Raw genomic sequence first — 12,320 nt, forward strand, 5'->3', positions numbered from 1 at the left:
TCTTCTTTTTTTTTTTTGCCTCTGGTTCTGTCGCGTTTCTGGGAGTGCGGGGGCGGCCCGGGGTGGGGGTGACCCCCACCCTCAGCGCCCGCCGCGGTGCCTGGCGCCCCAGCCCGCGCCGTTGGGCCTCCTCTTGTCCCGAGCCGTGACACCGCCGCCACGCGGCAGCATGCGTGGCTTCTGGACAGTCAGGTCTCAGACCAAAGGTCTGCTCTGTGGGAGCCGACACGCTGGAGGAAACCTTGAGAGTCTGAGAGGGGAGGGAGTTCCAGAAGAAGGCCAGGATGTCATTTTGAGGGAGTATGTGACCAGAACTCCTCCCGTTGCTTTTGGGGTTCTATGGGCTACACGTAGGAATCTTTGGTGGTGGCACCTGATGTTCGGGGATCCGGAGTCACACCCAGACCTGCTCCACAGGCCTCCTTTTACTTTTCTCTTCGGATTCATTTTTTTTTTTTTTTTTTTTTGAGACAGAGTCTCGGTTTGTTGCCCAGGCTAGAGTGAGTGCCGTGGCGTCAGCCTAGCTCACAGCAACTTCAAACTCCTGGGCTCGAGTGATCCTTCTGCCTCAGCCTCCAGGGTAGCTGGGACTGCAGGCATGCGCCACCATGCCCCGCTAATTTTTTATATATATATCAGTTGGCCAATTAATTTCTTTCTATTTATAGTAGAGACGGGGTCTCGCTCTTGCTCAGGCTGGTTTTGAACTCCTGACCTTGAGCAATCCGCCCGCCTCGGCCTCCCAAGAGCTAGGATTACAGGCGTGAGCCACAGCGCCCGGCCGGATTCATTATTTTTAAAAAGTGTCTCTTATCTCTATTATTGCATTTTCTTTTCTCTCTCTTTTCAAGCAGATGATGGGAGTCCAAGTATTAAGGTGACATGTGTTGCCCGTGCCCCCCTCCCCCCCCCCGTGTTCTTATTCATTTACCTCTCATGTTGTTCCAGCATATTGTGGGGGCACCAATGTTAAGGTCGGGTGCGTTGCCCTCTCCCAGCCTCCCCCCTCGGGTCAGAGCTTCAAGTGCGCCCATCCCCCAGTCGGTGCGTACCCACCCCATTCCTAATGGATGTGTATGCCCATCCCCTCCCCCCACCCGCCCGACACCCACCCGAAGAAGGTGATTCCTCTGTGTCCACTTAGGTGTCCATCGGTTCGTACCCATTTGCTGGTGAGCGCGAGCACGTGGTGCTCGTGTGTCCATTCTTGGGATACTTGGCTTACTGGAACGGGTTCCAGCTCTGGCCAGGAGAACCACGAGAGGTGCCCCCTCACCGCTGCTCCTCATAGCCGAATAGCACTCCGTGGTGTCCACGCGCCACATTTTATTTACCCACTCGTGGGTCGATGGGCACTCGGGTGGCTTCCAGGTCTTTGCGATTGTGACTTGTGCCCTGACACTAACCCTAACCCTTACCCAGCCCGTCTCCTCCACGGCCCCTGCCTGACTGACTCCTTCCCGCCCGGCCTATCACCTGTCACCGTCCTCTGCCCCTGCCTGACACGCTCGTCCCCGCCCGGGCCGTCACCGTCCTCGGCCCCTGCCTGACGGGGCTCCTCCGTCGCCTGGGCCTTCCAAGGGCTTGGTGTGGACGCTGGTTCCAGGACGCCCTCCCAGGAACCCGGTAGCAGGGCGGCCGCAGCGTCTCGTGCAACCCAACCGTCCGCCGGCTGGCCGCCTTCGCTAAGTGGCCTGCGGGGGACGTGCTCCCGCTGTGCCGTGGGGGCCCAGCCTGGTGTCTTCTCTGAGGCCCCGCGGCTGCCGCTCCCCGCAAGGGGATAGCCGAGGAGGTGGGGACCGCCTCCTCATGGGGACGTATACCCAGCTCTCCACGTCGGATTCCGGGGCTCTCTGTCCTGCCAGAAGGCCCAGCTGGCCTGCGGGTCCTTAGAGTGGCAAAAACATCCGAAAACTGAGATTGAGGGTCCGGTGGGTGTCTGCACTTTTGTGCTGGGCACCCCAGGGAGGCCCGGGGGCTGGCTGGACAACGTGGTCTGCTGGGCTGGGGGGGGGGTTTGGAGGAGCAACTGATGCCCTTTGCACTTTGGGTAGCAAGTGTCTGAGGTGTCTCTGGGCCCTGTGCCATGTGGGGGCGGGGGCGGGGGCGGGGTGGGAGGAGGAGGAGGAGGAGGAGGAGGAGGAGGAGGAGGAGGAGGAGGAGGTGGGAAGGGCCGTGGCCTGCAGTGGTGTTCCCCGGGGTGGCACAGCATGTGGCTTCTTCCACAGGCTGCTTGGCCTGGGCTCCCTGCACCTGGGCCTTTGGAGGACTGGCCCTGTGCTTGCCAACACTTCCTGCAGGGACCCAGAGCTGGGAGGTTGCATCTCTCAGCCCTGGGTCGGGCAGAGCCCCAGCGGGCCATGCCCACAACCTCTCTCAGCAGGGGTCCCCCAGAAGGCTCCTTTGGGACCAGGATTCTCTTGCGGGTGACTCTTTAAGGTCTGGCCCCTGGATGGAGGGGCACCAGGAGTAGAGGAGCAGGAAGGGGAAGGGGGTGGCCATGCGAGGGGACACTTTCAGGCCAAGTCCCAGCTTCAGTCTGATCCTCCTGGGAACCCCGGGGTGGACATCACACCTCCTGGTTGCCCCGCTCTGAGACAAGGAGCCGGGCTTCGCATTCCCACAGCAGCCAGTCGTGGGCTGAGGACACCTGGGGCGTTGGGAACTCCCTGGCTTCTCCTTGGCTTAACATCTGGAGCTGCTTGTGAATTGTGCCGCCACACACACCCGAGTGCAGGTGTCTTCTGCACAGACTGCGGGCCTCGCTCTTCTGAGTGCCGCTAGCTCGCGACCCACCCACGGGTGAACCTGGTCAGGGTACTTTCTCTCAGGGGCAGACTCTGATCCGGGCGGGCTACCGGTGTCTCTGTTTGCTCCTTTCTTTCTTCCACTTCGGGAAAGGCTTCCTTACTGGGTGTGGAAATCTCCTATGCCTTTCCTCGCCTATTCTGTCAGCTCTAAAATTCTCTTTCGGTTGCCACCCTCACAGATGGATTAGGAAACTCTTTGCGGTGCACTCATTAGTGAAATGACCTCAATGACGCTGGAATCCAATATCTAATGGCCGATTTTTAGCGAGTCCACACGCCAGGGTGGTTGGGGTCCAGTGCAGCCCCGGCCAGGCCCAGGCCCCTTGGACTGGGCCACAGGAGGACACAGAGGAGGGTCCCGGCCCCCACGGTAGCGGTGCGGGCAGTTCTCCAAGGGCTTGGGTGTTTTCCAGAGGGAGGAGATGGAGGGGACTGATTTCTTCAGCGCCCCACAAACCACGCCACCCCACCCCACCCCACCCATGGGACACATCCCGAGAGAGAGAGAGACGCCCCATACACTGGCTCCCCTCCCCCGTGCGCTGTGCCCCAGCCCTGGCCCGGGGGAATAGGCGGCCGCCGGGCCACAGGGTGGGGGGCGCAGCTGAAAGGGGTTGTGGGGGAGGGCCGCCCCTGGCTGGGGTCAAAGGGCGAGCGCCCCGCCCCTCCCGCCCGTGCGCAGTCTGCGGCCCCGGCGCGCTGGGGGTGGGGGGCGGGGAGGTGAAGGAGGCCAGGCGAGGAGAGGAGGGGGGCTTGAAGGTCTCCACCTTGGCGGGTCCAGCCGTGGAGGCGCATCTTGTGTGAGTGTGAGTGAGTGAGTGAGTGTGAGTGTGAGTGTGTGTGTGTACAGAGACAGCCCCCAACCCCGGCCCGCCCCGCCTGTCACCCCCCGTCCCTCGGAGCCCGCGGGACCCGGCCGGCGAACTCAACAGGCCCGACCCGGCGCGGGGCCTGGGGCGGGAGGAGGCGGCGGGGAAGCGCAGAGAGGCTCGGCTTCTTGAGCGGGGCAGGGGCGCCCTCCGCCGTCCACGGCCACACCACCCCGAACGCGCCCGATCCCGTCTGGTCTCGGAAGCTAAGCAGGGTCGGGCCTGGTTAGAACTTGGATGGGAGACCGCCCGGGAATACCGGGTGCCGTAGGCTTCTTCTTTTTTTTTTTTGCCTCTGGTTCTGTCGCGTTTCTGGGAGTGCGGGGGCGGCCCGGGGTGGGGGTGACCCCCACCCTCAGCGCCCGCCGCGGTGCCTGGCGCCCCAGCCCGCGCCGTTGGGCCTCCTCTTGTCCCGAGCCGTGACACCGCCGCCACGCGGCAGCATGCGTGGCTTCTGGACAGTCAGGTCTCAGACCAAAGGTCTGCTCTGTGGGAGCCGACACGCTGGAGGAAACCTTGAGAGTCTGAGAGGGGAGGGAGTTCCAGAAGAAGGCCAGGATGTCATTTTGAGGGAGTATGTGACCAGAACTCCTCCCGTTGCTTTTGGGGTTCTATGGGCTACACGTAGGAATCTTTGGTGGTGGCACCTGATGTTCGGGGATCCGGAGTCACACCCAGACCTGCTCCACAGGCCTCCTTTTACTTTTCTCTTCGGATTCATTTTTTTTTTTTTTTTTTTTTGAGACAGAGTCTCGGTTTGTTGCCCAGGCTAGAGTGAGTGCCGTGGCGTCAGCCTAGCTCACAGCAACTTCAAACTCCTGGGCTCGAGTGATCCTTCTGCCTCAGCCTCCAGGGTAGCTGGGACTGCAGGCATGCGCCACCATGCCCCGCTAATTTTTTATATATATATCAGTTGGCCAATTAATTTCTTTCTATTTATAGTAGAGACGGGGTCTCGCTCTTGCTCAGGCTGGTTTTGAACTCCTGACCTTGAGCAATCCGCCCGCCTCGGCCTCCCAAGAGCTAGGATTACAGGCGTGAGCCACAGCGCCCGGCCGGATTCATTATTTTTAAAAAGTGTCTCTTATCTCTATTATTGCATTTTCTTTTCTCTCTCTTTTCAAGCAGATGATGGGAGTCCAAGTATTAAGGTGACATGTGTTGCCCGTGCCCCCCTCCCCCCCCCCGTGTTCTTATTCATTTACCTCTCATGTTGTTCCAGCATATTGTGGGGGCACCAATGTTAAGGTCGGGTGCGTTGCCCTCTCCCAGCCTCCCCCCTCGGGTCAGAGCTTCAAGTGCGCCCATCCCCCAGTCGGTGCGTACCCACCCCATTCCTAATGGATGTGTATGCCCATCCCCTCCCCCCACCCGCCCGACACCCACCCGAAGAAGGTGATTCCTCTGTGTCCACTTAGGTGTCCATCGGTTCGTACCCATTTGCTGGTGAGCGCGAGCACGTGGTGCTCGTGTGTCCATTCTTGGGATACTTGGCTTACTGGAACGGGTTCCAGCTCTGGCCAGGAGAACCACGAGAGGTGCCCCCTCACCGCTGCTCCTCATAGCCGAATAGCACTCCGTGGTGTCCACGCGCCACATTTTATTTACCCACTCGTGGGTCGATGGGCACTCGGGTGGCTTCCAGGTCTTTGCGATTGTGACTTGTGCCCTGACACTAACCCTAACCCTTACCCAGCCCGTCTCCTCCACGGCCCCTGCCTGACTGACTCCTTCCCGCCCGGCCTATCACCTGTCACCGTCCTCTGCCCCTGCCTGACACGCTCGTCCCCGCCCGGGCCGTCACCGTCCTCGGCCCCTGCCTGACGGGGCTCCTCCGTCGCCTGGGCCTTCCAAGGGCTTGGTGTGGACGCTGGTTCCAGGACGCCCTCCCAGGAACCCGGTAGCAGGGCGGCCGCAGCGTCTCGTGCAACCCAACCGTCCGCCGGCTGGCCGCCTTCGCTAAGTGGCCTGCGGGGGACGTGCTCCCGCTGTGCCGTGGGGGCCCAGCCTGGTGTCTTCTCTGAGGCCCCGCGGCTGCCGCTCCCCGCAAGGGGATAGCCGAGGAGGTGGGGACCGCCTCCTCATGGGGACGTATACCCAGCTCTCCACGTCGGATTCCGGGGCTCTCTGTCCTGCCAGAAGGCCCAGCTGGCCTGCGGGTCCTTAGAGTGGCAAAAACATCCGAAAACTGAGATTGAGGGTCCGGTGGGTGTCTGCACTTTTGTGCTGGGCACCCCAGGGAGGCCCGGGGGCTGGCTGGACAACGTGGTCTGCTGGGCTGGGGGGGGGGGTTTGGAGGAGCAACTGATGCCCTTTGCACTTTGGGTAGCAAGTGTCTGAGGTGTCTCTGGGCCCTGTGCCATGTGGGGGCGGGGGCGGGGGCGGGGTGGGAGGAGGAGGAGGAGGAGGAGGAGGAGGAGGAGGAGGAGGAGGAGGAGGTGGGAAGGGCCGTGGCCTGCAGTGGTGTTCCCCGGGGTGGCACAGCATGTGGCTTCTTCCACAGGCTGCTTGGCCTGGGCTCCCTGCACCTGGGCCTTTGGAGGACTGGCCCTGTGCTTGCCAACACTTCCTGCAGGGACCCAGAGCTGGGAGGTTGCATCTCTCAGCCCTGGGTCGGGCAGAGCCCCAGCGGGCCATGCCCACAACCTCTCTCAGCAGGGGTCCCCCAGAAGGCTCCTTTGGGACCAGGATTCTCTTGCGGGTGACTCTTTAAGGTCTGGCCCCTGGATGGAGGGGCACCAGGAGTAGAGGAGCAGGAAGGGGAAGGGGGTGGCCATGCGAGGGGACACTTTCAGGCCAAGTCCCAGCTTCAGTCTGATCCTCCTGGGAACCCCGGGGTGGACATCACACCTCCTGGTTGCCCCGCTCTGAGACAAGGAGCCGGGCTTCGCATTCCCACAGCAGCCAGTCGTGGGCTGAGGACACCTGGGGCGTTGGGAACTCCCTGGCTTCTCCTTGGTTTAACATCTGGAGCTGCTTGTGAATTGTGCCGCCACACACACCCGAGTGCAGGTGTCTTCTGCACAGACTGCGGGCCTCGCTCTTCTGAGTGCCGCTAGCTCGCGACCCACCCACGGGTGAACCTGGTCAGGGTACTTTCTCTCAGGGGCAGACTCTGATCCGGGCGGGCTACCGGTGTCTCTGTTTGCTCCTTTCTTTCTTCCACTTCGGGAAAGGCTTCCTTACTGGGTGTGGAAATCTCCTATGCCTTTCCTCGCCTATTCTGTCAGCTCTAAAATTCTCTTTCGGTTGCCACCCTCACAGATGGATTAGGAAACTCTTTGCGGTGCACTCATTAGTGAAATGACCTCAATGACGCTGGAATCCAATATCTAATGGCCGATTTTTAGCGAGTCCACACGCCAGGGTGGTTGGGGTCCAGTGCAGCCCCGGCCAGGCCCAGGCCCCTTGGACTGGGCCACAGGAGGACACAGAGGAGGGTCCCGGCCCCCACGGTAGCGGTGCGGGCAGTTCTCCAAGGGCTTGGGTGTTTTCCAGAGGGAGGAGATGGAGGGGACTGATTTCTTCCGCGCCCCACAAACCACACCACCCCACCCATGGGACACATCCCGAGAGAGAGAGACGCCCCATACACTGGCTCCCCTCCCCCGTGCGCTGTGCCCCAGCCCTGGCCCGGGGGAATAGGCGGCCGCCGGGCCACAGGGTGGGGGGCGCAGCTGAAAGGGGTTGTGGGGGAGGGCCGCCCCTGGCTGGGGTCAAAGGGCGAGCGCCCCGCCCCTCCCGCCCGTGCGCAGTCTGCGGCCCCGGCGCGCTGGGGGTGGGGGGCGGGGAGGTGAAGGAGGCCAGGCGAGGAGAGGAGGGGGGCTTGAAGGTCTCCACCTTGGCGGGTCCAGCCGTGGAGGCGCATCTTGTGTGAGTGTGAGTGAGTGAGTGAGTGTGAGTGTGAGTGTGTGTGTGTACAGAGACAGCCCCCAACCCCGGCCCGCCGCTCCCTGCCCGCCCCGCCTGTCACCCCCCGTCCCTCGGAGCCCGCGGGACCCGGCCGGCGAACTCAACAGGCCCGACCCGGCGCGGGGCCTGGGGCGGGAGGAGGCGGCGGGGAAGCGCAGAGAGGCTCGGCTTCTTGAGCGGGGCAGGGGCGCCCTCCGCCGTCCACGGCCACACCACCCCGAACGCGCCCGATCCCGTCTGGTCTCGGAAGCTAAGCAGGGTCGGGCCTGGTTAGAACTTGGATGGGAGACCGCCCGGTGTATACCGGGTGCCGTAGGCTTCTTCTTTTCTTTTTTTGCCTCTGGTTCTGTCGCGTTTCTGGGAGTGCGGGGGCGGCCCGGGGTGGGGGTGACCCCCACCCTCAGCGCCCGCCGCGGTGCCTGGCGCCCCAGCCCGCACCGTTGGGCCTCCTCTTGTCCCGAGCCGTGACACCGCCGCCACGCGGCAGCATGCGTGGCTTCTGGACAGTCAGGTCTCAGACCAAAGGTCTGCTCTGTGGGAGCCGACACGCTGGAGGAAACCTTGAGAGTCTGAGAGGGGAGGGAGTTCCAGAAGAAGGCCAGGATGTCATTTTGAGGGAGTATGTGACCAGAACTCCTCCCGTTGCTTTTGGGGTTCTATGGGCTACACGTAGGAATCTTTGGTGGTGGCACCTGATGTTCGGGGATCCGGAGTCACACCCAGACCTGCTCCACAGGCCTCCTTTTACTTTTCTCTTCGGATTCATTTTTTTTTTTTTTTTTTTGAGACAGAGTCTCGGTTTGTTGCCCAGGCTAGAGTGAGTGCCGTGGCGTCAGCCTAGCTCACAGCAACTTCAAACTCCTGGGCTCGAGTGATCCTTCTGCCTCAGCCTCCAGGGTAGCTGGGACTGCAGGCATGCGCCACCATGCCCCGCTAATTTTTTATATATATATCAGTTGGCCAATTAATTTCTTTCTATTTATAGTAGAGACGGGGTCTCGCTCTTGCTCAGGCTGGTTTTGAACTCCTGACCTTGAGCAATCCGCCCGCCTCGGCCTCCCAAGAGCTAGGATTACAGGCGTGAGCCACAGCGCCCGGCCGGATTCATTATTTTTAAAAAGTGTCTCTTATCTCTATTATTGCATTTTCTTTTCTCTCTCTTTTCAAGCAGATGATGGGAGTCCAAGTATTAAGGTGACATGTGTTGCCCGTGCCCCCCTCCCCCCCCCGTGTTCTTATTCATTTACCTCTCATGTTGTTCCAGCATATTGTGGGGGCACCAATGTTAAGGTCGGGTGCGTTGCCCTCTCCCAGCCTCCCCCCTCGGGTCAGAGCTTCAAGTGCGCCCATCCCCCAGTCGGTGCGTACCCACCCCATTCCTAATGGATGTGTATGCCCATCCCCTCCCCCCACCCGCCCGACACCCACCCGAAGAAGGTGATTCCTCTGTGTCCACTTAGGTGTCCATCGGTTCGTACCCATTTGCTGGTGAGCGCGAGCACGTGGTGCTCGTGTGTCCATTCTTGGGATACTTGGCTTACTGGAACGGGTTCCAGCTCTGGCCAGGAGAACCACGAGAGGTGCCCCCTCACCGCTGCTCCTCATAGCCGAATAGCACTCCGTGGTGTCCACGCGCCACATTTTATTTACCCACTCGTGGGTCGATGGGCACTCGGGTGGCTTCCAGGTCTTTGCGATTGTGACTTGTGCCCTGACACTAACCCTAACCCTTACCCAGCCCGTCTCCTCCACGGCCCCTGCCTGACTGACTCCTTCCCGCCCGGCCTATCACCTGTCACCGTCCTCTGCCCCTGCCTGACACGCTCGTCCCCGCCCGGGCCGTCACCGTCCTCGGCCCCTGCCTGACGGGGCTCCTCCGTCGCCTGGGCCTTCCAAGGGCTTGGTGTGGACGCTGGTTCCAGGACGCCCTCCCAGGAACCCGGTAGCAGGGCGGCCGCAGCGTCTCGTGCAACCCAACCGTCCGCCGGCTGGCCGCCGTCGCTAAGTGGCCTGCGGGGGACGTGCTCCCGCTGTGCCGTGGGGGCCCAGCCTGGTGTCTTCTCTGAGGCCCCGCGGCTGCCGCTCCCCGCAAGGGGATAGCCGCGGAGGTGGGGACCGCCTCCTCATGGGGACGTATACCCAGCTCTCCACGTCGGATTCCGGGGCTCTCTGTCCTGCCAGAAGGCCCAGCTGGCCTGCGGGTCCTTAGAGTGGCAAAAACATCCGAAAACTGAGATTGAGGGTCCGGTGGGTGTCTGCACTTTTGTGCTGGGCACCCCAGGGAGGCCCGGGGGCTGGCTGGACAACGTGGTCTGCTGGGCTGGGGGGGGGGTTTGGAGGAGCAACTGATGCCCTTTGCACTTTGGGTAGCAAGTGTCTGAGGTGTCTCTGGGCCCTGTGCCATGTGGGGGCGGGGGCGGGGTGGGAGGAGGAGGAGGAGGAGGAGGAGGAGGAGGAGGAGGTGGGAAGGGCCGTGGCCTGCAGTGGTGTTCCCCGGGGTGGCACAGCATGTGGCTTCTTCCACAGGCTGCTTGGCCTGGGCTCCCTGCACCTGGGCCTTTGGAGGACTGGCCCTGTGCTTGCCAACACTTCCTGCAGGGACCCAGAGCTGGGAGGTTGCATCTCTCAGCCCTGGGTCGGGCAGAGCCCCAGCGGGCCATGCCCACAACCTCTCTCAGCAGGGGTCCCCCAGAAGGCTCCTTTGGGACCAGGATTCTCTTGCGGGTGACTCTTTAAGGTCTGGCCCCTGGATGGAGGGGCACCAGGAGTAGAGGAGCAGGAAGGGGAAGGGGGTGGCCATGCGAGGGGACACTTTCAGGCCAAGTCCCAGCTTCAGTCTGATCCTCCTGGGAACCCCGGGGTGGACATCACACCTCCTGGTTGCCCCGCTCTGAGACAAGGAGCCGGGCTTCGCATTCCCACAGCAGCCAGTCGTGGGCTGAGGACACCTGGGGCGTTGGGAACTCCCTGGCTTCTCCTTGGTTTAACATCTGGAGCTGCTTGTGAATTGTGCCGCCACACACACCCGAGTGCAGGTGTCTTCTGCACAGACTGCGGGCCTCGCTCTTCTGAGTGCCGCTAGCTCGCGACCCACCCACTGGTGAACCTGGTCAGGGTACTTTCTCTCAGGGGCAGACTCTGATCCGGGCGGGCTACCGGTGTCTCTGTTTGCTCCTTTCTTTCTTCCACTTCGGGAAAGGCTTCCTTACTGGGTGTGGAAATCTCCTATGCCTTTCCTCGCCTATTCTGTCAGCTCTAAAATTCTCTTTCGGTTGCCACCCTCACAGATGGATTAGGAAACTCTTTGCGGTGCACTCATTAGTGAAATGACCTCAATGACGCTGGAATCCAATATCTAATGGCCGATTTTTAGCGAGTCCACACGCCAGGGTGGTTGGGGTCCAGTGCAGCCCCGGCCAGGCCCAGGCCCCTTGGACTGGGCCACAGGAGGACACAGAGGAGGGTCCCGGCCCCCACGGTAGCGGTGCGGGCAGTTCTCCAAGGGCTTGGGTGTTTTCCAGAGGGAGGAGATGGAGGGGACTGATTTCTTCAGCGCCCCACAAACCACGCCACCCCACCCCACCCATGGGACACATCCCGAGAGAGAGAGACGCCCCATACACTGGCTCCCCTCCCCCGTGCGCTGTGCCCCAGCCCTGGCCCGGGGGAATAGGCGGCCGCCGGGCCACAGGGTGGGGGGCGCAGCTGAAAGGGGTTGTGGGGGAGGGCCGCCCCTGGCTGGGGTCAAAGGGCGAGCGCCCCGCCCCTCCCGCCCGTGCGCAGTCTGCGGCCCCGGCGCGCTGGGGGTGGGGGGCGGGGAGGTGAAGGAGGCCAGGCGAGGAGAGGAGGGGGGCTTGAAGGTCTCCACCTTGGCGGGTCCAGCCGTGGAGGCGCATCTTGTGTGAGTGTGAGTGAGTGAGTGAGTGTGAGTGTGAGTGTGTGTGTGTACAGAGACAGCCCCCAACCCCGGCCCGCCGCTCCCTGCCCGCCCCGCCTGTCACCCCCCGTCCCTCGGAGCCCGCGGGACCCGGCCGGCGAACTCAACAGGCCCGACCCGGCGCGGGGCCTGGGGCGGGAGGAGGCGGCGGGGAAGCGCAGAGAGGCTCGGCTTCTTGAGCGGGGCAGGGGCGCCCTCCGCCGTCCACGGCCACACCACCCCGAACGCGCCCGATCCCGTCTGGTCTCGGAAGCTAAGCAGGGTCGGGCCTGGTTAGAACTTGGATGGGAGACCGCCCGGGAATACCGGGTGCCGTAGGCTTCTTCTTTTTTTTTTTTGCCTCTGGTTCTGTCGCGTTTCTGGGAGTGCGGGGGCGGCCCGGGGTGGGGGTGACCCCCACCCTCAGCGCCCGCCGCGGTGCCTGGCGCCCCAGCCCGCGCCGTTGGGCCTCCTCTTGTCCCGAGCCGTGACACCGCCGCCACGCGGCAGCATGCGTGGCTTCTGGACAGTCAGGTCTCAGACCAAAGGTCTGCTCTGTGGGAGCCGACACGCTGGAGGAAACCTTGAGAGTCTGAGAGGGGAGGGAGTTCCAGAAGAAGGCCAGGATGTCATTTTGAGGGAGTATGTGACCAGAACTCCTCCCGTTGCTTTTGGGGTTCTATGGGCTACACGTAGGAATCTTTGGTGGTGGCACCTGATGTTCGGGGATCCGGAGTCACACCCAGACCTGCTCCACAGGCCTCCTTTTACTTTTCTCTTCGGATTCATTTTTTTTTTTTTTTTTTTTTGAGA

At 62.3% G+C, this 12,320-nt stretch overlaps 3 pseudogenes; all 3 read left to right on the plus strand.

Moving 5' to 3' along the window:
- Nucleotides 1-3,834: 3,834 nt before the first annotated feature.
- LOC142868311 (uncharacterized) lies at nt 3,835-3,953 on the plus strand (annotated as a pseudogene).
- Nucleotides 3,954-7,790: 3,837 nt separating this feature from the next.
- Nucleotides 7,791-7,910, plus strand: LOC142868350 (uncharacterized; annotated as a pseudogene).
- A 3,820-nt stretch (nt 7,911-11,730) lies between these two features.
- LOC142868312 (uncharacterized) lies at nt 11,731-11,849 on the plus strand (annotated as a pseudogene).
- The last annotated feature ends 471 nt before the right edge of the window (nt 11,850-12,320 follow it).

Source organism: Microcebus murinus, unplaced genomic scaffold (assembly GCF_040939455.1).
Source record: "Microcebus murinus isolate Inina unplaced genomic scaffold, M.murinus_Inina_mat1.0 scaf029_hap2_Mmur4.0, whole genome shotgun sequence".
Taxonomy (NCBI): domain Eukaryota; kingdom Metazoa; phylum Chordata; class Mammalia; order Primates; family Cheirogaleidae; genus Microcebus; species Microcebus murinus.